The sequence below is a fragment of the Triturus cristatus genome, chromosome 11 (assembly GCF_964204655.1).
Source record: "Triturus cristatus chromosome 11, aTriCri1.1, whole genome shotgun sequence".
In the NCBI taxonomy this organism is placed as follows: domain Eukaryota; kingdom Metazoa; phylum Chordata; class Amphibia; order Caudata; family Salamandridae; genus Triturus; species Triturus cristatus.
Genome location: NC_140594.1, coordinates 989,806,712 through 989,828,905, shown reverse-complemented (window position 1 = coordinate 989,828,905; position 22,194 = coordinate 989,806,712). Strand labels below are relative to the sequence as shown.

The 22,194-nt window shown below is 42.1% G+C and overlaps 1 long non-coding RNA gene across 2 annotated transcripts in view; it reads right to left on the bottom strand.

Moving 5' to 3' along the window:
- Nucleotides 1-21,801, bottom strand: part of LOC146785791 (uncharacterized) — a 77,879-nt gene extending 56,078 nt beyond the window's left edge. For both annotated transcript variants that reach the window (XR_014970798.1, XR_014970799.1), the window contains exon 1: nucleotides 21,479-21,801. This is a non-coding gene — a long non-coding RNA (uncharacterized LOC146785791). The remainder of the gene's footprint in view (nucleotides 1-21,478) is intronic.
- Nucleotides 21,802-22,194: the final 393 nt, after the last annotated feature.

Genomic DNA, 22,194 nt, shown 5'->3' with positions numbered 1-22,194 from the left:
TGTTTAAATATGTAAATATCTGTATCAGTCTCTCACTTTGTGTATAAGTGGCTGCATGGGTTGGTGAGTAGCTACATGAGTGTCTATATAGTTTATTAGTTGTTTTTTTGAGTATCAGTATGAGTGTCTGAGTGTCTGTATGGTTCGGTGGGGGGTATTACGTAGTGCATAGGTGCATGAATGAGTGACTCACTGTTTGTATGTGTTGAAGACAACATGTGTGCAGGACTGTATGGGTGGATGAGTGTGTGCATGGGTGTGTTAGTGAGTGATAGACTGTCTCAATAGTGTCTTTATGAGTAACTACATATGTTTTAAACTAGTATATGTGACTATTGGTGTATATAAGTGAGTATATGTGAGAGTGAGAGATTGAAAGAGTTCCTGTATGAATAAGTATGTGTTTCTATAAGTGATTGTTTAAAAGACTAAGTATGTGTAAGTTTCTGTAGACGTAAGTGTGGTGGTGTGTGTATGACTGTATATGCAAGTAAATGGATGTTTGATTCTTTATTAGCATGAATGACTATGTGTGTGAGTAACTCTATGGATGAGTGGCGTTGTGTAACAGGATGTATAGGTGTATGAGTACATATGATGAGTGAGTACATGTATGAGTGACTGTATAGGACTGTTGGTGAATGAGTGGATGTGTATGTGGATCTTAGAATTACTGAATAGGTTGCTGTAACTGATATTGGTATGTCCACTGTTTTGAAAATGTTAGTTTCTATTTTTGAATGTGTGTATCAAAGGTTATATTAGGGGGAGAGGAGGTCTGCCACTCTATCAGCAAGGATGATGTCATCAGTGATGTCATTTGAGATGTCATCAGTGATGTCATGAGTGATGATGTCACTGACCATGTCATGAGTGATGTAATATGTGATGTCATCAGCAGTGCATTGCGGGCGCGCGAGTTATAGTTAGCTGAACTAACTATAACGGGGGAATTTCAATGGTTTTGTATGAGTGAAAAGTCCAGCTAACTATAACGCCCGTGAAACCTATGGTTTTTTCAGTGAATTTCTAAGGTTTTTTAAATGCTAATTCCTAACTATAACGTGCCTGAAACCTATGGTTTTTTCAGTGAATTTCAAAGGTTTTTTAAATGCTAATTTCTAACTATGCCTACAGAGATAGGACATGTGAAGAAAGAAGGAAAAACGCACAGAAAGAAAAAAAAGAAATGCAGAAAGAAGCAACAGAAGTCCTCAAAGACGAAGAAAAGTGCAGGAAGAAATATAACGTGCAGAAAGAACAAACAGAAGAGCAGAAAGAAGCCTTGTTGCAAAATCATCCTGTACCCTCAACTTTTTCAGACGGATACTGGTGGTAACTGAGTCTGACTAACCAGTCCTAGAGCCAGTGCTATGTTAAAAGACACTCAGAATACAGTGAAAACACCTACATACACTAGGGAACACTATGCGTTGGGGTCCCCCTGTGATCAGCATGACCTCCTCTGTAAGCCCCTAGTATATAATAGGGCAGGGGATTAAAACTACCTCTTAAAACGCGCCACAGGGTGTGTTTGCACACGTCACCTCAGGCCCCGTCCCCTCACTTCCCCACTGTGTAAACACGCCCTGTGGCCGTTTTAAGTTGGGAGATTATGTCCCCTTGAATCCTGAGGGTCCCTAGGGTCCAACTAGACCACTTGGTACCTCCAGTAAGCGCCACAGAGCTGCGTTGCAGAGAGATGTAAAAAGGGGCACGGCCTAGACCACCTCTCTGCAACGCTAGTTGGCCCCCAGGGTCCCTCAGGATTGAAGGGGAATTATCTCCCCAACTTAAAACGCGCAACAGGGATTGTTTGCACACGTTAACTCAGGCCCCGTCCCCTCCCTTCACCACTGTGTAAACAAGCCCTGTGGCCATTTTTAGTTGGGAGATTAAGTTAATTTGAATCCTGAGGGTCCCTAGGGTCCAACTAGCCCACTAGGTACCTCCAGTATGCGCCGCAGAGCTGCATTGCAGAGAGGTGTAAAAAGTGGCACGGCCTGGACCACCTCTCTGCAACGCAGCTCAGTGGTGCTTACTGGAAGCACCTGGTGGGCTAGTTAGCCCCCAGGGGCCCTCAGGATTGAAGGGGAATTATTTCCCCAACTTAAAACGAGCCATAGGGCGTGTTTGCACACGTCACCTCAGGCCAGCTCCCCTTCCTTCCCCACTGTGTAAACATGCCCTGTGGCCGTTTTTTAAATTGGGAGATTAAGTCCCCTTGAATCCTGAGGATCTCTAGGGGCAAAATAGCCCACTAGGTACGTCCAGTAAGCGCCATTGCAGAGAGGTGTAAAAAGGGGCACGGCCTGCACCACCTCTCTGCAACGCAGAGCAGTGGCACTTACTGGAAGCACCTGGTGGGCTAGTTGGCCCCCAGGGTACTCAGGATTGAAAGGGAATTATTTCCCCAACTTAAAACGCGCCACAGGGCGTGTTTGCACACGTCACCTCAGGCCCCATCCCCTCCCTTCACCACTGTGTAAACGCGCCCTGCGGCCGTTCTAAGTTGAGAGATTAAGTCCCCTTGAATCCTAAGGGTCCCTAGGGTCAAACTAGCCCACTAGGTACCTCCAGTAAGCGCCACAGAGCTGCGTTGCATAGAGGTGTAAAAAGGGGCGTGGTCTCAGAACGCAGCTCCCTGATGCACACTGGAGATACCTGTTGGGCTAGTTGGCCCTCAGGAACCCTCAGTATTGAAGGGGAATTAATTCCCCAACTTACAACTGGCCAGGGGGCGCCTTTGCAGAGTGTTGCAAGGAGGGGGCGTGGCCTCCAGCGTGATGCCGGTCTTTTATTTATTTTATTTTTTTAAGAAGGAGGGCTGTGTGGCCCCCCTTCTTTTTCTAATTTACTGGCCCTGGGGACTCCATCCCCCAGGGCCTGCACCCTAATCTTTTTTGTTGAAAAAAATTAATTTGGCCCTCCCAAGGCCTTAATCGGCCCCGGGGACCCCAACCCCCGGGTCATTGCCTTTTTTTTTTCGTTGCCCCCCTCCTCAGGCCACTTATGGCTCCGGGGACCCCATCCCCCGGGGCCGGCCTTTGTTTTTTATTATTTTAAAAATATATATATTTATAGAAACACCTAGGACATGCTGGACAAACCGTATGTACCTATCACCATGACGATTTGCGTGATATTCATTAAAAGGCGACTATGCATAGAATGAATCCACATGGAATGTATTTACACCGCTAGTGAAGCTCTGACGTGTCTGACGCCCTACCGTGCCTAATCCCGGTGTCCCCGCCGGTGGGTACTCTCCAAGTAGACACCCTTGTCGTTTATTTATACAAACATGGGTAGCTATTGACGGGCACATTTAATATACACGCACACCAAGCCATTCAAAGGGGATTCGACAAAAATTCGACCAAACTATGCAAGAAACCCCCCTCACGGTTAATAAAAAACACATCCACCGCCGGATGTGTAATACTTTTTATTTTACTCTCTGGAAAGGAGACGAACCTCACTTGAGAGTCACAGCGTGCTCCTGGCTGAGCCCAATGCTGTGTTACACCCACCAGTGCCCGCCGATTGCCACACACCTCTGTGTTGTATTCCACCAGCTAGTGCGTATGCTATGACACTCTCTAGCCCATGTGCACTGTAACACCACCCCGTGAATATGTCATGCCACACTTGCCTTTGCACGGGTTATATTGCCCCATCTAACGTGCCTTCCTCGATGTGTATGTTATAACGCACAGCGCTATGCCATACATATTACAATCTGGGATCCATATCTTTGTCACAGTGCATATGCAACGTTACACTCCCCAGCACATATTTTATATTACAACTTTAGAGACTGGTTATGTTACACAACACTGCCCTGTGCATATTACACTCCAAGGCGCATATCGCATAGCATGCGCTAGTGCCTGTGCTATCTCGCGCTCTCCAATGAATCTGTCATTGCGCACAATGTATTGCATATTATATTTCACGCCCCGGTTCATCTTATATCACACTTTTTGGTGCATAGTTTATACCATATACTACATCTAGTTTTCATTTTCAATCGTGCTCTCAGGACTATGTTCTATTTAACACTGTGTCCACCTACACTTTTCACGGGCATTGCATTTTGCGATGGGGGTGGAGGGTCAGGGGGTGTTTCTGCCAAGGGAGCCCGGAGTCACAGTCACAAACATCCTCTTCTTCCTGAATAAAAGTGAGATTATGCTGCATACTTGTTCATATTTTAAGCAGTTCGCACAGACACACATTTTAAAAACAATAAAGTTCCTAATACCCACCTTCTCTGAACAGTTAGCTTGCTGCCCCATCCACCTCCTCCCTATCCTCTGTTGTCTGAATCCATGGACTAGCCTCCTCCCTCCTGCCATGCATGGTCTGATGTGCTGCCACTGCCCTCCATTTAGCATGATGTACCAGTCCACTCCTCCTGCCCTCCATTGCCCAATTCTATGGCCCATCAATGACCTCCTGCTTAGCCTCTTTGCTTAGCTTGCTGCCCCTATTCCCCTTCCCCCTGCCCTCCGATGTCTTTGTGCATGCCCCTGCTCCATCCTTTTTGCCCACTATGTTCCATGGACCTGCCACTCCTAGCTATTCTGAGTGTTCTGTTGAGCTGCCACTTCCCTCCCACCTGCCTAGCATTGTCAGATGACTGTAACCTGTCCCTGCCACCTCCACCCTGCCTGTCCACATGCCATGCCCCTATCCCCTTCCTCCTGTCCTCCATGGTCCATTTTACTGCCACACCCTTCTGCCCTCCCTGATCTGTTGTGCTGCAACTTCTCCTCCTGCCTGCCCCGCGCGGTCTGTTGTGAGGCCCCTTTCCCTGAACTCTCTTGTCTGTGTCCAGGTCCTGACCCTCCCTTCTATCCTCCATGGTCCTTTGTGCATGCCCCTGCACCCTCCTTCTTGCCCATCATAGCCATTGTGCTGCCACTAACCCTCCCGCTTGCCATGCATGGTCTTCTGTGCTGCCATGGCCCCTCCTACCTTCCCTGTGTGGTCAGCTAGCTGCCCCTGACCCCCTCCCACCTTCCCTCCATGGTCTCTGTGTATGCCACCATAGTCTCATTGTTGCTCTCCATGTTGTGTCTTGTTTCTAGTGCCCATCCTGCCTGACCTTCATGGTCATCTTGCTGCTCCTGCCCTGCCACCTTGCCTCCAGCCCTCTGTTTCCATGTGCAGACCCCCTATTCCCTCCCTCCTGGCTTGTCTGTTCCATTGTAATGCCCCTAATCCGTCCCTCCTGCCCTTTATGGTCTGTTATGCTGCAGCTTTCTCTCCTGTCTGTCCATTACGGTCAGCTAGCTACCATTGCCTCTTTCCCATCTGTTTTCTGTTGTCCACGTGCATGGTCCTGTCTCCTCCCTATTGCTTTCTATGGAGTGTTGTGCTGCACTCCCGTCCCGCATGCGCAGTGTGGTGTATTGTGCTGCTGCAAACCCTGATGCCTGTCCTGTAGGGTCAGTTTGGTGCACCTCTCCATGTTCCTCCTGTCCTCTGTTATCCGAGTCCATGTCCCTACCCCAATTCCTCCTGCCTACCATGATTCAATGTACCATACTTGCGAACATTTTGAACTTGGGAAGAGGGAGATTTTGAAAAAAAACTGGGGTATTGATTTTCCCCTTTGAGTTACATCGAAAAAGAGGAGATTGTAGACAGGAGACAGATCAAATAAAGCCCATTTGAGCTTAAAAACATTGGAAGTTTCCTGGCTGAAACAGGTCTGTTGGCATGTATGGTTGTACTACCACTGCCTCTTCCTTCTGCCCACAATGGTCTATTATATTGCCACAGCCTCTCTTGCCAGTCCTGTATTGTTGGTTTGTTGCCCATGCCCCCCTTTCCACTGCCCTCCATAGTCTGTTGTGCTGCCACTGCCTTTCCTGCCTGCCCAGTGTGGTCAAATTGTTGCCTCTGCACTCTCCTACCTGCCTTCAATTTTCAGAGTCCGTGCCCCTGGCCTCTGCCTCTCAACAGTATCCCAATGAACAACTAGATTGCTAACATTCTATATTTATTACAAAAGTGTGGAACGCCTGACGTCATCTTGATGTAATCAAAACTGTAATACCTAGAGTATTTCCTTTAGAAATTACATATATGAGAGGGTCTTATTTGCATCAAAATTATGGTTAGTGCTCTAAAAAACTAAAATGAGGACATATTTTCTGAGTTTTCAAATAGCGACAAAGAACTTTTAAATTATTTGTAATCTTTATGTTTTTTTATCCAGTTGACCACTTGATTAAATGTTGCACCTTGGCGAGAGGATGTGGTGTTACTTCCAGAGCTGCAGACTTTGCAACTGGGGAACCAGGTTGGAGTTTCTGCTTCAGCTCAACATTCTGTGATTGTGGTCAAATCACTTAATCTCCCCATGTCTACAACCAAAATGAATTTGATCTTATGTGATGTAACCAATGCTCATGTAAAGCATTACAATACCTGACAAGTCTGCACTATATAAAACTGCAAATACACAAAAAATAAGTGTTTTGCACACTTCTGTCATTGGGCTACATGTGGGCTACATCTGGGTGATATTTGTGCTGCATTTAGGCTCTTTTGTGTCTGGTGGCCATCTTGGGAGATTTATTTGTTATGAAGTTTCCTAATTTCCTCATTTACTGCAGTCTCTTCAGTAGGAAATGCTTTCAGTTTTTTACTTTGATTCCATCAAGAAGGTATTCAGATATGTCACACATTTGCCATAAATTCTGAATGTTAGCACTCTAGTTGCTCATTAGATCACTGTAGTAAAGATACTGCTCACCACGGAAGTCTGCTGCTGGTATTAAAAGTGCATGTTTCAGTCTGCATATCAAAATTTTTTTAATGAAATAGAAGAGGATTTGAGAAGTCACTCAAAATGTGCCCTAATTTTTCTTTCTTCAGCACTAATCATAATGTCTATGGCAAAATGAACCCCCTCATTGTGTTCCTTTTTATATTAAATGTTTTAAGTGTTACCAGTTTATTCCAATCAAGATGGCTTCAGGTGTGCCATACTTTTGTCATAACTAAGACAGTAAGCGCTCTAGTTCTTCTTAAGAACACTCTGGGACATTCTGTCATTAGGCTATACTTGGGCTACATCTGGGTGATATTTGGGCTACATTTGGGCTCTTTTGTCTCTGGTGGTCATCTTGCGAGCTTTATTTGTTATGAAGTTTCCTAATTTCCTCATTTACTGCAGTCTCCTCAGTGGGAATACTTTCAGTTTTTTATTTTGGTTCCATCAAGAAGGCATTCAGATGTGTCACACATTTGCCATAAATTCTGAATGTTAGCACTCTAGTTGCTCATTAGATCACTGTAGTAAAACTACTGCTCACCAGGGAAGTCTGCTGCTGGTATTGAAAGTGCATGTTTCAGTCTGCATGTCAGAATTTGTTTATGAAATAGAAGAGGATTTGAGAAGTCAAAATGTGCCCTAATTTTTCTTTCTGCAGAACTAATCATAATTTCTATGGCAAAATGAACCCCCTCATTTTGTTCCTTTTTAAAATAAATGTTTTAAGAATTACCACTTTATTCCAACCAAGATGGCTTCAGGTGTGCCATACGTTTGTCATAAGTAGGACTGTTAGCGCTCTAGTTGTTCTTTAGAACACTCTGGGAAGCTGCAGTAGAACACAAAGGAATCAACTGACAGTCTCTGCCCTTGTTGGATGTACATGTTTTACTGAGAATGTCAGACTTCATTCTCACATGACTGAGAAAGATAATGTGAATTTACAGAAAATATGCTCTCAGTTAGCTTATAGATCACCTTCCAATCCTCTGTGGGAAAAGCATGAGAAAATAGTTTTCTCTCAAACATGATTCATGATATCACAGCAGAAGGCTTTTTCACATGGTAAAATCAACTTAGGACACACCACAATTCCTTAAATGAGTATGGTACCATCAACAAATGATTTATAATGTAACTAAAGTCTTAAAACGTTCTATTAACTGCAATGCTTTTTAATGAGGTGCTATCATGTATATTGGTCCCAAGATGGCTGCCAACACTTCTTGGATGAAGTGCTGACAGCCAATCAGATCTCACGATGAGATGTGTGGTTAGGCTCCGCCCAGACATGTATATGATTTTACTTTTGATTTTCTCAGGAACTACTGAACGGATTTACACCATTTAAGCAAAAGGCACATGCCTGACCTGAGGACTACCACTTTGCCAAATTTCCAGTAATTCTGTTCAGCCGTTCGGGCTGTACCTTCGACTAAAGGTCCTATCGGAAAATGCATGTGGAAAACGTGTTTTGGGACCCCCCTTTTTTCTCAGCCCCCGCTTGACGAATCACCACGAAATTTTCAGGGTAGGAGCTGAGCGGAGCGCCCCATTAGTTTTGAAAATTTCACGAAGATAAGTCAACCGGCACCAAAGTTATTCAAAATAGAATTTTCAGATTTCCTATGGGAACTCGGTCCTAACTATAACTATCTACTGGCGACCGCCAGTAGATAATGTATATAAAAATATACACACACATATTTATGTGTATATTTATGTGTGTACATTTCTAAAAGTATAGGTTTATATATAGTATTAAATGTTACTTAAATTATTTAATATACATTATACTGATGTTTATATTGTAGATGTAATATTTTTAATTATCTATATATATGAATATATTTAAAAAAACTATATTTTTGTATATTTTAAACGATATTTGTGTAAAAAATACTTTTTTCGATATTTTAATCTTTCTATTATGAGTATAGGGAAACAGTATTTTTGTAATCTATATTTTTTACTCGATATTTATGCCCCTCAATATTGTTCGAATAAATTTTCTGTCAGAGATCAGCACTATGCACTACTTCCTGCGTGGATGTAGCGCATTAATCCCATATGAGAATTTCTCAATGTGTGGTGTTATTGTATTATTTTTTTAGGATAGCGCATATTCTTGACAGAATACTTAAAAGGTGGGACTATTGTCAACTGATTGGGACTAATTTATTCAATCGAAGGAAGAATGGAAGATGCTTTAGTACTTACCAGTCAAGTCACTAAATCTTTATTTCGGTTTATAGAACCATAAAAGATGCAAACACAGGAGTCCTTGTCGATATTATTCGGAATAAGAGTACTGTAAAATACTCCATATACAAGCTCTTAAAAGATAAGATATTCATGTTACATTGTATAGACACAGGAGAAGATCAACCCTAGACAAGTCTCACTATTTACTGTTTCGGCCTATAGGGACACAGACTAAAGTGCTAGTGCATTAATAAATATTATTTGCGTCCCAATCACTGCGGTATACAGCCTAGCTAAACATAATCAGCCATTATAAAACCCTTGTCGTAATGACTAATTAAAAGAAATAAAAACACTTAAAATATTACCATAAAACCAATTCGCAATAAAAGTATTGAAATTTAAGAGCACACGCATCGTGACTAATCAGTATAGATTCAGTTTGTTTAGTCCATAACAATCGGGGAGTTAGACAAAGACCTCCTTCTAATAGCCCAGAACTGGCCTAAAGATTTCACGACTACACAAACGAATAGTGGTCTCGTATCTGACTTTAAAATATGTATGGCTTCATTGTAGCTGTGTGTCCCAAGTTGTCTACGTACAGGGGCCAGCCAATTCCTTCTCGGTCTGGCATAAGCAACACAGACAAAGAAGACGTGGCCTATAGTTTCTTGGGGACATAAGCAGAACGGACAGTACTTTGGCTGAGAGTTGTTTGTCAGCCCAGAGTTGGCGAAGCCATTTATAGGTAAACTGACATGCCTGAACTGGGTGTACAATTTCCTGTCTGCCGGCACCTTCATGATATCGAAATAGCTCTCTAACCGATTAATGGATTTTATGCCACTGAAGACATCAGTTAAGGTGCTGTGATGGATTTTCAAGAAGTTATTCTCCTCTACCCATGCCCAGTAATGAGTTTTTATTTGATCCTTAAAGTATGAAGGCTAAGGACCAACAAACTCCTTTGGCAGGCCTATACATGCCCGGAGCGTGTCCACATGTTTAATCCACCCAACTTTTTGGTTTTTGTCCAAGGCAGAAACTTCACTGAAGGCAGCAGCATAGGGAGCGAAATCAGGAGTGCTGACCAGTCTATGCCAAAGAGCAATGGGCATAGACTCGCTCAGTCATTAATGGACTTAATGCCCAAATCTAGTTTCAAGGGGAGAAGAGGGGTGCTTTGGGGAAGTAAGACCAAGCTGCTAAGGAACTTATTTTCCACTGTTGAAAGCATGTTTGCATTAACTGCACCCCACAACTCAGTCCCATAAAGCACGTTATTCACTACCTTAGAACGATTTGAGGGCGGGGGCTATGGGCTTGGTGTATGAAAGGCTGTGCTCCTGCCGCAAAGCCCCGGTAAACTAGGAAAATTTCAGGGACGCCTTCTCTAGATGGTTCTTCCAGGCCATTCCCTCAGACAGCTTAATTCCTAGATACTCAAAGTAACTGACCCTCTTGAGCGGGACATTATCTAAGACCAGATTACCTTTAAAGGATTTGTGAGGGTTCAACATCATCAACTTGGTTTTGGTAGTATTGATGACCAAACCCCTCAAATCACAAAAGGCCTTAAAGTGGTTTAAAAGCTTTTGAAGGCCCATAGGGGTTTTAGACACCAAAAGGGTGTCATCCCCAAACAATGTAGCTATTTTATGATTTGCTAGGGAGGGGGCGTCGGCCAGAATGGAGCACAAAAGGTCGGAAAATTGATTTACATAATGGGAAAAAAAGGTTGGGGCCAAAACACACCCTTGGTGTACCCCCGCCGGATTTTAAATGGCTCATTGGTTTGCCTCTGATTTCCCAATCTCACACGAGCAAAGTTGTCCTCATGTAACCTGACCAGCAGTTCCCATGTTCCGGAGGACCTGCCAAAGTAGGTCCCTGGGGAGTAGGTTGAAAGCTGTTTTGAGATCTATAAAGGCAAGATATAAACTGCCTTTGCCCAACACAACTACTTTCCAATACAGCAGAAAGAGGTGAAACGCCTAGTCGATGGTGCTTGTCTTCTGCCGAAAGCCCACCTGGAGTGGGGAGAGGATGTCATTCTCGTCCATCCAGGTCTGGATTTTAGCTAAGAGCAACCGGCAGAAGACCTTTTGGGCACAATCTATCAGGCTGATTGGGCAGAAAGTGGCAGGCTTCGACCTGTCCCTTTTTTTAAGTGTCTGGGATACTCCCCCCTCCTGCAATATCGTTAGCCAAATTCATGAAGTAGGTTGCCCAGTTGTCCCTGTCAGCACGAAAGAGATTGCTGGGATACAATCGGGAACGGGAGCGTTTGCAGGAGTGATAGCATCTAAAGACCGCATTATCTCTTTCCTAGTGAATGTAAGCGTACATGGTAAAGCACCTAGCTCGTAGGGCATCTGTGAGCTGCCATTAATATTACTGATGGAATATAACTCACTAAAATGTTTATGCCATTCTACGGCTGGGATGATATTGGCCAAAGCAGGAGAGCGCTCGAAGTTTGTTTTAGACACAAGGGACTAAAATAGCCTACTGTCAGGGTGCCCAATGGCCTCCCCTGGATCTTCCCATCTCCTTTCATCCCATTCTTTTTTAGCTTTGCCCTGTGCCGTTTATAATCCTTCCTGGCTTTGCATATGCTAGATGGATCCCTGTTCTTAATCGCTACAGTCAGTCTCCCTCTCAGGACCCTACACTCTTTGTTAAACCAGGAATGTATTCTTAAAGGCTTTTACTGTGGAGGGCAGATCTTTTTATTAGGGAAATAGAAAAAACAGGCCAGGTGGTCAAAGAATTCCCTATGGAAAGTACTGCAACTTTTCTGTGTGGGCGGATACCCAGTCGCTGTAGTAAGTGTCACTAAGTGCTTGACTGAGGCATCTTTAATCAGTTGAATCTTTGGTTCATCCGCCAGAACCAGTCATTCAGCCCTAAGTCAGGGGCATTATTCCACTAAACTCATATTCTGAAACCTGTACAGGTATGCACCCTTAAACAAGCATATGCTGCAACATCCCAATGAGCAGACTGAAAAGGTACCTTTGGCCAACAGTAAGACAGCAGCACCATTCTGAAGATGGAATTACGGAATAGTTAATGAGTTCATTGTCATTTTACAGAAGGAATTTTTCTGAGCTCTGGCAAAATGGTTGTTGTCTTGAAAAACTTTGTGAAAACTGGTTCCATAAGGCTGTGCGTTGAAATCTGTAAAAGCTGCTTTTTAGTTGTCAAATCAGCCATTGCTCTTTTAACGATCTACATCAGTTGCAGGCCTGTCCACTAAAACAAGCATTTCACTGTGTGGGAGGGTGCAGGGCCTCGTGGTCAAAAGTACCTGGGAGACACTTTTGCCTCCTTTGCCCCCTGCCTCCTTTGCCCCACCCCCCCAAACTGCCTTCTTCAAAAAAAGGAGCTTGCTAAGGCTGTTGCTGATGTCCTTGGGTGTTGTCACACCCCTTAATGGATGTTGCTGTTCAAAATCTCTGAAAATGAGCTGGAAATCCACAGTCCACAGTAGTTTTTGGCGTGTTTCTCTGCTACCTCGTGATATCGCCTCCTCACCTCATGACTGTGTGAAGGGAGCCGATATTGTGTTTCACAGCGTGGCACCGTGTGAGTTGGCAGGCCTGCAGTTGCCTATAAACATTGTCAAATCCACTAAAATATGTTTGCTGTAATCCTATCCCGTTTGACTAATAAGCTTAAAATGCACAATGTATTGATATTTTCTTGTATTTGCTGTAAGGATAGCTAGGACCCATTGTTTGAAATTCAGGTCTAGTTGCATCCTGTGTCTCTTGCTTTGTGTTCTGTCAAAATGCCAGCATTGTTTCTAACCAGTGCTTTAAATGGGTGTGCATTGTCAGATACTACATTACAGCACTTCTTAAATTTTAAAGGACCATCCGGTGAATTAAGTCACAATACTTCTTAAACCCCTGCAGAAATCATCAAACAAAGCAGTACTCTAAAAATCTTACTGTTGGTGATTGTTAGTGATGCAGGGCTGGATGGCCCCATTAAAGAAGAGTACCTGCATTTCTCATCTGAGATTATATGCTTAGTGGGACCGTACTGCTAACAGTAGCAAACAAGCACTCTAGGAAAGTGAATGCTTGTACTTCTGTAGTCCCATTTGACACACTACTTCTAATTTCTTTTTTTTTTTTATTAGAAGCTAGGGTACTGATTTTCTGCAAACTTTTAACGCACCCATATTTCTTGGGTGTGCTGTGGGGTCTACCTCCCTTTGGCCCTCTTTGCCTTAGAGATCATGCTTTGTCAAATTTAAACGTCTCCTGTGTTTGGTGCATACATAATGAGGAGGCAGAGCTATTTCCCCCTTATAAACCTTACACATAAGAAGGCATAGGCGTGGGTAAATGCTTCTTATAGCCTTGCTACACATGTGACGTGACTACTCATACTATACTGATGCTGTACGCCTTCAAAAAGCGCAGGCTTGCATGCCAGAAGGGGGCGAAACAAGTGTTCACTGGTTTTATCGAATATAAGTTATCCTGATTCTTCAGAATCGCTTTTTGAATATGGGATTTGGAACTAATAAATGAATTACTCAATATCACTAAATGGAATTCTATGATTAATTATGATTTTATTCATCTTTTGCCTTGATCCACATCACCACACATTATCTCTTCAGGGACTTGGACATGACTAATCACACACAATCACTGTGGGGACCTGAGAGTGAATATAATCACACACCATCACTGTGGGGACTTGAACATGACTAAAATATCACACCATCTTTGTGGGGAATTGAACATGATTATTATCTCATACTATCCCAAAGAGAGCCTAGGGAACACTATCATCACACACCATCTCCCTGGGGACTTGAACAGGACTATAATCAGCCACTATCAAGGTGGGGACTTCAACATTCCTATAATCATACACCATCACTGTGGGGACTTGAGAATGACTAAAATCTCAGACTATCGCTGGGGGACTTGAACAATGCTATACTCTCACGTTATCCCAATGAAGACCTGGGTAACACTATAATCACACACTATCTCTGTGAGCATTTAAATATGACCATAAACTCATGTGTGGGGACTTGCACAGGACTATGATCTCACTTGAACATGAACATAATCACTCCTCATTTCTGCGGTGATTTGAAGATGACTGTAACTCCACACTATCACTGTGGGGACTTAAGCATGACTATAATCATACACTATCTCCATGAGAACCTGGGTAACACTGATGTGATATGGCGGAGTAAGGCCCTTCACACACACATACCGCACTTTAATTTATTTTGCTCAGATGGTGGAAAACACAGTCTGAAACTGGATACCCATCACAGCAGCCTACAGCTATTTTCTAAGCCACATTTGTTGGTACAATTGTCATAGCCTTTTATACAAAAATATATACAATTGCTAGGAGTTAGATAATAAAGTCACAGAGCCTGATTTCACAATGCCAACTTCGACATGGATTTGAGCATTATTTTTTTTAAAGGGGCTTTTGGTTATTTACATTTACATTGAAGTTAAATTTTCTTGCAAGTCTTATCACAGCTCAGTTTATGTTAAACTACAAGGTGATATATGGAATTCTGAGGCCCAGATTCACAAAACTGTCACACAACGCAGTCAGCCACATTTCTTGCGTTTCATGGCATGAGAGGGAGAAAGCAAGAAAGTGTCACACACTACAGTGCAAAGGTGTCTGCGTGAGTCTAGCATAGGTTTTTTACTGGAAGGGTTGCCATTCAGTATAAAATACTATGCCTAGAGAAAGTTTAAAACGCGTTTTTGTTTGGATGTGTACTGTACACTGCAGCACCCATGCAATGTGGGAGTAGTTAGTAGAAATAAAAGCATTTCTCCTTTTTAATGACTGCTTTAAAGTGGCATTATTTTTAGGGTGGAAAACCTTGCCTTCTGTTGTAGGATTTTGCACCATGTACAACCCATGCAATGCCCCTATGATGCAGATGCAGAGTAATGCAAAGCAGTGCTTTCAGATACTTTAAAGCAAATTCTATTTTTCGCTGGAAAGGAAGTCCACAAAAATATTTTGCAGAGGTTTGTGTCACTTTTGTGACTCAACCCCTGAGTAAACTGCTTATAAATCTGGGCCCGGGTATTTTCCTTCTGTTTTAAGCCTGCAAAGTACCACAACAACTTAAGTAACATGTTCATGCCAGAAATAGCAAGCAATGATGTAGGGCACTCTTTATCTTTATAAATTAATGTCACATGATTCTTTATTTTGTTTTTGAGCACCCAGCAATGCTGTTTTGACTTATCCAATAACCTGCACTAATATTAATTAACATAATGACACTAAATTTCCTCAGAACATGAATTGTAGACTAGCATGTGTTAAGCTTGTGACCTACAAGAAATTCCCTATGGCCCTGAACTACTTTACTAACCAAGATTTAATGCACTTGTAATAAGGTGCACAGGATAACCCTCACATTTGTGATGATGTAAACTGTCAGCCAAACTTTAAAGTAGGCCCTCAGTTTTATGGTGGCCCTAAATGCCACAAATCTTAACATTCACAGCCCTTAAAGTATAGGGTGCTGCTGTAGTACAGTATTATGGTACATATTTAATCTGTCTCAGAAAGACGAATGGCAATCCAGACACTAGTAGATTAAAGCAATTTCTCTGCACCAAATGACTTGCCCAATTGAGAAACCCTACCAGTCCTATCAAAGTTCATCCATCTTTCTTCTACTCTGCTGAGTCTGGTGGACCACATGAGTTTTAGTTGGCCCATGTTCCAGCAGTTTCAAGTGTTTGCCTTCTATAGGCTACAGATGAATAGGAAGGGGAGAAACCTGCTGTTCCAGAAATAGAAAAATCCTAGCCTGATGTTAATAACTGGCTAAATACAATATGTATCCTCATCAAAGTCTGATTTTAAATGCTATGGGGTCTAACCTGAGAAGGAATTCCGTGACTGAATATGTGTCAGTGGATGACATGGTGGACATGGATCATGGACTTAACATAAATTGGTCATAGAGAAAGTTTCTCAAGTGCGGGGCCCTTTTTTGGATGAGAAGAAAATGTGTAAATGTGGTCTTAATATGAAAGGGAATTTAATGCACATTTTACTAGATTGCTTGTGGTTTCTACGCAAATAAAAATGATTTCTGAAACCAATTTTATAAAAATACAAGATTAGAGAAAGGTGGCAAGTGGTCAATTTACTAGGGCAAATGTGATTTTTAGTTGTATCCTGTGCTCTGGGACAATTTCTATTGTCTGTGAATTCATTTTTAGCAAATGTTTGAGCATTTCATTGGTGTACATATCTTATGGAATTTTAAGTTAAGAGTTGTGGTTCTAGACATGATTTTAGCTAGAACGGTTTTATACTTTTTAAGTAATAGTTCATTTTATGCAAATGTTTTGATTTGTGTAAATGTTTTAAAGACTAATGTCTAAATAAACACATGGTACTGACTGAATGACAAGGTGGACATGAAGCCAGTGCAACCCTGAAAAAATCCTACCCAAATCTTAATTATCCACCAGCACATGTCCCCCTTCTGTGTAGTCTTCACAGACTTTGCTTAATGATTTTTAGGCCCTTTTATTATCAATTTCCGAACAAAAGGACTGTGCGGATGTTCTAACTGAAATTGGGAAATTGTCCAAGTTTGTTTTAGTGGTAACATGATCTACAGACAGTGATGACAGTCATGTTGTTTCTGCTCTGAGGCAAAAGGGCATATACATTGTCAGGACTGGATGGCAGTAAAGGCACATTATACTAAGATTTGATTTGAAAAAAAGCCCCTGGACAGCTGCTTATTCCCCCCGAGGCTTTCATCCAGATTCTCAAGAGAACCCACCCCCCTGAAATCCAGAGTAGGTAAACTGATCAGTCGTTAGCAACTGGAACTGTAGTAGTAATCCGTTGATAGATATCAAACTGACTTGCAATCAGGAATGAACGCCTCTTTCATGCCCCTTCCAAATTGTATTCTATGTGTATTAAAAAATTAACTGCTTTCTATTGGCTGTTGGCTGTGCCATTCAAAGATTTAGCCTTTGTATTGGTGTTGGGCTGTGAAAGTCCCACCCTTCTCTCCTTCTGGCGATTTCACATAGTGAGTATTTAGTTTGGCCATCACACTGGGTAGCATGTGGTGGCCCCTGTTTACAGAAACGTGCATTTGTTAGCAATTATCCTTATCGTAACTGCAGTCTGACTTCCATTCTGACCTAAAGAAGCTCTGCGGCTTTGTTTCTATTTCAGCGTGCATCTGTTAGCAATTATCCTTATCTTAACTGCAGGTTCACTTCAATTCCGACCAAAAAAACCCTGTGCCTTTGTTTCTGTTTTAACGTGCATCTGTTATGAATTATTGTGATGGTAACTGCAGTATGACTTTTATTCCAACAGTCAAACTTAAAATGATATTAAAAAAATACACGGAGCATTTTATTTTACTAATATTAAACATTGTGTGAAATTAATTAAATAATATGGTAGAGTGTTTTTAGTTTCCTTTTCTGTTGAAGTTGTTGGGGTTTGTTTTCTGTTTTGCCAGCGGACATGGGCAAAGATGCTGGAGTAATGTAAGGTGTGGCTGGAAGTAAATCACAGTGCATATGCACTTGTTTCGGCACCAGCTTTTTAGAGCTAACGATGGTGAGCACCAGCAGGACCCGGGCCAATTAATGCTGGTGTTATTAAAAAATAAATTAGAGCATTTTTAGTTTCTTTTTTTGTTGAAGTTGTCGGGGTTTGTTTTCCGTTTTGCCAGCGGACATGGGCAGAGATGCTGGAGTCATGTAAGGTGTGTCTGGAAGTTAAATGCAGTGCATATACACTTGTTTCAGCACCAACTTTTTAGAGCTAACGATGGTGAGCACTGGCAGGACCTGGGTCAATTAAAGCTGGTGTTATTAAAAAATGTTAGAGCATTTTTAGTTTCTTTTTCTGTTGACGTTGTCGGGGTTTGTTTTCCGTTTTGCCAGCGGACATAGGCAGTGATGCTGGAGTCATGTAAGGTGTGGCTAAAAGTAAATCGCAGTGCATATGCACTTTTTAGAGCTAACGATGGTGCGCACCGGCAGGACCCGGGCCAATTAAAGCTGGTGTTACTAAAAAATAAGTTAAAGCATTTTTAGTTTCCTTTTCTGTTGACGTTGTTGGGGTTTGTTTTCCGTTTTGCCAGCGGACATGAGCGGAGATGCTGGAGTCATGTAAGGTGTGGCTGGGAGTAAATCGAAGTGCATATGCACTTGTTTCGGCACCATCTTTTTACAGCTAACGATGGCCCGGGTCCTGCAGGTGCGCACCAATTAAAGCTGGTTTTATTAAAAAATAAGTTAAAGCATTTTTAGTTTCCTTTTCTGTTGACGTTGTTGTTTTTTTTTTCTCCATTTTGCCAGCAGACCTAAGCGAAGATGCTGGAGTCATGTAAGGTGTGGCTGGGAGTAAATCGCAGTGCATATGCACTTGTTTCAGCACCAGCTTTTTAGAGCTAATGATGGTGAGCACTGGCAGGACCCGGGCCAATTAAAGCTGGTGTTATTAAAAAATACGTTAGAGCATTTTTAGTTTCCTTTTCTGTTGACATTGCAGGGGTTTGTTTTCCGTTTTGCCAGCGGACATGAGCAGAAATGCTGGAGTCATGTAAGGTGTGGCTGGAAGCAAACCGCAGTGCCTATGCACTTGTTCCAGCACCAGCCTTTTAGAGCTAACGATGGTGAGCACCGGCAGGATCCGGGTCAATTAAAACTGATTCTCTTGGGCTCATTAATACAACTATAGCAAATAGTCAAACTTAAAAATGATATTAAAAAACCACGGAGCATTCTATTTTAGTAATATTAAGCATTGCGTGTTATGAAAAAATACTGCAGATGATTTTTTTTCCTTTTCTGTTCACGTTGTCGGGGTTTGTTTTCCGTTTTGCCAGCGGACATGGACAGAGATGCCGGAGTCATGTAATGTGTGACTGGAAGTAAATCGAAGTGCATATGCAGTTGTGTCTGCACCAGCTTTTTAGAGCTAACAATGGTGAGCACCGGCAGGACCCGGCTGTGTCTGTTAGTATGATTAATAATCTATACCAGTCAAACTTAAAAATAATATTAAAAAAACACAGAGTATTTTATTTCACTAATATTAAGCATTGCGTCTTATTACAAAATATGGTAGATCATTTATTTTTTCCTATTCTGTTGATGTTGTCGGGGTTTGTTTTCCTTTTTGCTACCACTGCTCTTTAATACTTACACTACTCTTTAGTACTTTTTATATACTGAACTCCAATATAGGGCGAGACCTATTAGCACTGCCAATGCTTGTTATGATTTGGAAACAATTTTCTGAATGGCAAAATGGGGTTAGTACATATTCAAAATTTATTTTACTATCACAAGCCCTTTTGTTTTGTAAATCACAATGTTTGAGACTGCAAAATACTTAGGACACCCAAATTTCTACTATTTGTCAACACCTTGGAGCAACTGTTACATTAGTCGTTCAAGAATCGCAAACAAAAGAATCGCAATCTAGGATGTTTTTATGTATCAATTTTCTGCAAGGGCAGTAGGTAATGAACTATATGTCTAAATGTAAATAGTATGAAAATTATTTTTTCAGCTTCATTTTGTTTAACATTGTACATGTTGCTTCTGCACCAGATGCCATAGTAAACTGCTATTTGCAAAGCTGGCACCTCTAAGCATTAGTATCAATAGTATAAAAAAAGTGATTTCCAACTTCTTAAATCAAAACATCAAATGTGAGTAAGGAAGTTATTGATGCGCCATGAGTAGCATGACCACAGAAGGAGAGACATATGACGCTTATAAAAACTCTGTGGTCATGGAGTCCGGGGTTGGAACTACCATGAAAACTACGAATGCACCACCACCAATCTGGCAGTCCGCGGACCACCAAACTCGTAATCTGGCCCTAAGTATTCACTACAATTATCATCTCCTTGAGCCAAGCGAAGAAATGATCTTGTTTTGGCGTTGACTTTATACAATCGCTGGTGAGTCCTTGTCATGGTTTTTGAAATCTTCAATTTCTCATCTTTACATTAGTTCTTGTTTATCACTAAATTGTTTATGTTCTTATAATCAGCTTTATTAAAAATATTCATAATTTTACAGGTACTGTTTATGAAGTTTTTAAACAAAGGCCACACATGTGCCTGTCATGTTTGATTACTATGGTTGCCCATTTGGCCTTGTAATGCCTTTTATAACCCTTTGCCAAAATGTGTCCACTGGACCTTTACTTCGTTGGTGTGGATCACCCTGCTAAATCAGACCAAGTAACTTAGTCCAACAACTGTGACTCTTCCTAAGAGAGTTTTCTGTGACTTCACCTTCAATAAGCATATGACATTCAACTTGTTTTTCTGTGTGCTAGAACATTTCTAGAAAATTGGATAGATGCAAACAGAAGCTTTGTGTCTATCATGTCATTTAAAACTATGGACCTTACACCTCTGGGTTTTAAACAAAGCATGAAAAATGTAAAATAAAAAACTGAGTTTGTTACAAAAAAAACTGAGCAAATTTCAATCATCTGTGTGGTGCATGCGTAACATTAGATTTTGAATTATTTTTTGTTATGAATAACCCTTTTGAGACACGTTTTTCTGTACTCTTTGTACTCTTTTTTTCTATGCAAAGTCAATGAATGAAATACCCTAATTAATACCCTGATTTATATAAGGGAATTAGATTTTAAAAAAGGTAAGGTATATCATTGTAAAGTTGAACACTAAATTAAACTAGATGCAATATTTCTTCTACACTGCATAAGAAAATGGCCCTGATTACCAGTTTCCAACATTTTCTGTGACATGTTACGTTTTATGATCCCTCTCGTGTTTTTTTTTACATACATACATTTTGCAACCTTTTGACTCACCACAGTGGGGTGAAAGTTTGTGATTCTGATGGAGAACTGTCAATCATAGCACCTCTAAAAATCTTAAAATAATATATTGGGATCAGTGGCACAGTTCTTATATAGGCATAGCATTAGATACAGTTAAACTCTCATTTTTTGGTTTAGTGCCCAGATCAGAGCACTTGGGAGTACAGTCTTGGCCACATAATAACCTTTTTGAACCATTCTGATCCACCTCGGGACTAGACAGGCTACAGCTCTGGAGAGTACTACTAGGGCTATCGCTGTTAGCATCTAACGCAATATCCTCAGTGCCCCCCAGTGCTACGTTAGGCACTTCTGCGATAGCATCCTCCTGAGTGACTGGAATCGCCTCCGATTCAGTGGCCCCCCAATGGTCCAACACTCTGGGTGGTTCACCAGCATCGTCACATTCGGTTTCCACTTCTAAGTTCCCCACTGGATCCTCAAAAGACAGTCTGTTGTTAGCGGCTGGCTCCTGTGTATCTTTCTGCGCAGCGCTACACAATATAGATGCTATAGCTATTGCATCAGCCGTTTGTATGAGAAGCTCTCCCTCCGCAATTAAATCAGTGGTTTTACCTGCTTCCAGGAGCCGAAGTGCGGGTCTGCCCACTCGAGCTGGGGTGACTTTAGATTCATTCTTGTTGTTCAGCGCCGTCCAGCCTTCTTCACCGAGCGGTGGGGGTTGTAAGCCCGTAGTCCTTGTAACACGGGCTGCTTTCGCTGTGTTTTTCAGCGGCGCCATGTCGGTCTTTAACTCCAACTCGAAAAAAGAAAGGCACGACCAACCGAGCCCCGATCTGCTGAGGCCGGACAGCCAGCAGACTCGCCTCGCCGTCCATCAAAGCTGCTGAAAATTACACCTCGGTCCAAGCATCCACGCTACGGAGTCAGCTACAACGCTGGGGAAGACAGAAAAATAAGCCTTCTAGCGTATCACTCATCTAGGTAAGTAGGCGCCTCATAGCCTTCATTCAGCGGCTAGCGGTAATGACAGGTACTGGGGTAGCCAGCCAGGAGCTTCGCTGTGCTGTGAGACGGGGCGGCACTAGTCCGCCATCTTCCTTCTCGTAACAACCTCCGCCATCTTCCTTCCTGTGACAACCTCCGCCCGCTAGGGAGTGTTTTCCAAAGAGTCAAAAAATGCAGGAGGAAATATCATATAGGAGTAAAAACCTCCCAAGAACTGAGGCAAGGCTAAATACCTGCAATAAACATCCATATGCACTGACAAAGCTTAAAATGATAACAGCCATGAAAAGAATCAGGACGATGCTCACACTTTAGCCTTAAAT